Here is a 3696-nt window from a genome sequence, read left to right on the forward strand (position 1 = left end):
CTTGAAACATAAGCACCAAATACTGTGTGAGATGCTAGTGTTTCAAAGAAAAAATGAGAAACAATTGTCTCTCAAAGGGAAAGGTAAGGGAATGAGCATTTATTAACCACCTACAATGTGCCAAGCACTGTACTAAGCACTTTATAAGTATTATCTCATTTGATCTTCACAAGGTAGGTAGGTGTTATGAGCCCCTTGGTTGAGGAAACTGAGGCAAACAAAAGTTAAATGACTTGCTCAGAGTCATACAGCTAATAAGCGTCTGAAGTCACATTTGAATGCAAGTCTTCCTGATTTCAGATCCAATGTTCTAACCACTATCTACTACCTAACTGCCTCTTAAAGAACTGACATTCTATTGGGAGATGGGAGAATACAGCATGCACACAAGGAAGGAAATAAGAAATAATATGTAGAAGGGGAGAGCAATAATGAAGGGGAGGATCCAGGAAGGTGTCCTAGAAGAAGTGACAATTGAGCTAAAGTTTGAAGAAAGATGGCAATTCAATTAAGAAGAGAGTAATCACCTCAGCTTCTATTAGTTCAATTATAATCTTTATGTGAATAACTTCCAAATCTATTTATCCAGCCTGAATCTCTCACCAGTACTCCAGTTCAGTTCACATCACCAACAGCCTACTAAATTTACCTATCCCATGTCAGGTCAGCAATTAGAAATAGGCACAGTAGACAGCTTGTGAGGAGATGGAATGACAGATTCAGAGAATAGATAATAACTAATAGCTAATAGCTTGTAGGTTGGCAAGACAAGGGTCAACAAACTATGTCCAGTCAGCCATGTTTTTGTACAGCCCATGAGCAAATCATATTTTTTTTTGCATTTTAAATAAGGCAAACCAGATTTGACCCTTGGATGGTAGGACCAGAATATAGAGAATATAAAGGAGAGTGATGTGAAATAAAGATAGAGAGGCATGTTGGGGGCACCTTTGTAGGGCCTTAATGCCGGACTGAGAAGTTTGTATTTTAGCCTATAGGAAACAAGTCACTAAAGGTTGTTTGTTTATTCGGAGAAAGGAAATATTGCAGATTTTTTTTGATTTAAGAAGATTACTTTAGCAGCTTTGTGGAGATGGATTATGTTGGGAAGAGCTAGAAGATGACACCAATTAGTAGACTATTTCAATAGTCCAGGTGAGAGATAATGAGAGCCTGAACAAGGATGGTGGTAATATAAATGGAGACAAGGGCTAGATGTAGAGGGGTTGTAGAAGAAGAATCATCAAGACTTGGCAACTGGTTGTATCTAGGGAAGGATAAAAGAGAGAGAAGATTTGAGGAGGATTTTCAGGTTTTAAACCTGAGTAAGAGGATGATAAGTGCCCTTGACAGAAACAGAGATACTTGAACATATAAAATTTGAGATGCTAATAAGGCACCCAGGAAGAAATGTCTAGCAGGTAGCTGGCAACATGAGACTGGAATTCAACTGAGAGTTGGGCTGGTTATCTAGAATTTGGAGTCACCTGCATATAGATGATAATACTGAATTGGGAGCTGATGAGCATACTAAAGGAGAAAATAGACTCTAAGACAGAGACTTGGGATATATACATGGTTAGGAGAGGAGGCTAAGAAGGATTAGGCAGATACATAGTCTACCCATGTACCTAAATGTAAGCAAACCCTATGCGTGAAAATGCAGATTCACACAAAAGTTGAATGAGAGGATGATTCACAAAATTTAACAAATATTCATCAAGAACCTGCTATTTTGCTCTACAAAAGGATTGATTCACAGCAGCATTCTTTTAAATGAAAAGCGGCTATTGTAAATCATGATTCAATTTACAAAAATTAACAAAAATATGAAGAAAATACCATATTACAGAATACAAACAATTTCAGGGATGTGCCAATTGTTGAAAGCTGGGAACATCTTTGGAAAATAGAATTTTTGCCTAGAAGAAGCTTGCAGTCAACTTGGGAAGACAAGACCAATTCTCAGGGGAAAATATGAAAATTTCTTACTAAGCTAAAAAGGAAATGCTGAAGTAAGCTAGTTCTCTAGCCAAAGCTGGTCTAGTTCTGGCCCAACCCCACTGAAATAATGACATTCAGGCAAAACCTGAAGGGCTCACTCTTCCTTACCATTTGCTTTTGTCAGCTGTGGTCCTGGGGACACTGGACTGGATTATTCATGGTCCTAAAACATGTCCATATCAGTTTAACTCTTCCACCCTCAGTCCTCCATTTTATTCCAGTGAAGTTTCATTATGGACCAGGCCACCTTAGACCTACCATACATTGGAACTTCCCTAACCAACTGGAACTGATATGGAGCTGACCCAGACCTAGGGATGAACTGGGTTTGACCCACAGGGTTCATTCATTCAACTACATAATTGCAGTTTGCCATGGTCTGTCTCTAGGGCTGCAAATTCACCCTTCCTCAACACATCTACTCTACACTTGATGAGAAGATATGAAACAAGAAAAAGATCCTCTCAACCCTCAAGGAGTTTACAATCTAGTTGGATGAAGAAGATGTATACTAGTGAAACATATAGAAATAACACAGTGCAGCATATTATTAAGCGATTCCTCTCCTCCACCCCCCACCTACCCAAAGTACTCCAGACAATGGGACTTCAAAAGACTGAAAGCAAACAATGTGGACTCAAATGGTTGGGGAAATCTTAATGAAGGAGGCAGGCTTAGGTATGATTTGAATGTGTAGAAGAGAGATCAAGAGGAAACCAAGGGAAATGGAAATGAACTTGGCATGTTCTAAGGACAGTAAGTAGCTCCACCTAGCTGGAACAGAGACTGCAGAGGTTGGATAATAAGGTGGAAAGACAAGTTGAAGACAAAATGTGAAGGGCTTTAAATTCCAAGCTAAGGGTGTTTGGACACTATATTGGGCAGGAACCTTCCATATAGGTTATAGGGAAGACCTAGAAGAGACCTTAAAAGTCATCCAATGTAAGCCTTTCATTTTTCAAGTGAGGAAACTGAGGCCCAGAAAGGCTAAGTGATTTCTTTATGACCACATAGCAAATGACAGAGCCAGCACAAACCTAGGTTCTCTGTCTTCAAATTTTCTTTCTATTATACTGCAGTTGGCAAATTATATCACAATCCCATGTATCCCATTTGGTGCTCTGTTGCTTTTTCTAGAATGTACTACTTTATTCTCAAATATACTACATGACCCAATCCAAATTTATTATCTGGTTAATGATACCATGATTTTTCCAGTCACCAAAATGGAATTTTCTTTGACTCCTCCTTTTCCCTTACCATTGGAATATATACATAAATCCAATAAGTAGTCTCTATCCATTCTTTTTTTCTTCCTCTTACATCTCTCCCCTGCCTTTCACTGCCAAACCCTAGTCCATGTCCTCATCAACCCACCCCTGAATTATTTCAATAGCCCCCTACCTGGTGGTCTTGAATCTATTCTCTCCTCATTTCAATCTTTCCTTCATTTTGTTATCGTTCAGTTGTTCAGCCATGTCCAACTTTTCATGACCCTAGAGACCATACTATCCATGGATTTTTCTTGGAAAAGTTACTTGGAGTAGTTTATCATTTCCTTCTCCAATGGATTAAGGCAAACAGAGGTTAAGTGACTTGTCTAGAGTCATATAGTCAGGAGGTGTCTGAGGCTAGATTTGAACCAAGACTTCCTGACTCCAGGTCCAGTGCTCTATCCACTGAGCCACCTAG

Source organism: Vombatus ursinus, unplaced genomic scaffold (assembly GCF_900497805.2).
Source record: "Vombatus ursinus unplaced genomic scaffold, bare-nosed wombat genome assembly UNPS02014816.1, whole genome shotgun sequence".
NCBI lineage: Eukaryota > Metazoa > Chordata > Mammalia > Diprotodontia > Vombatidae > Vombatus > Vombatus ursinus.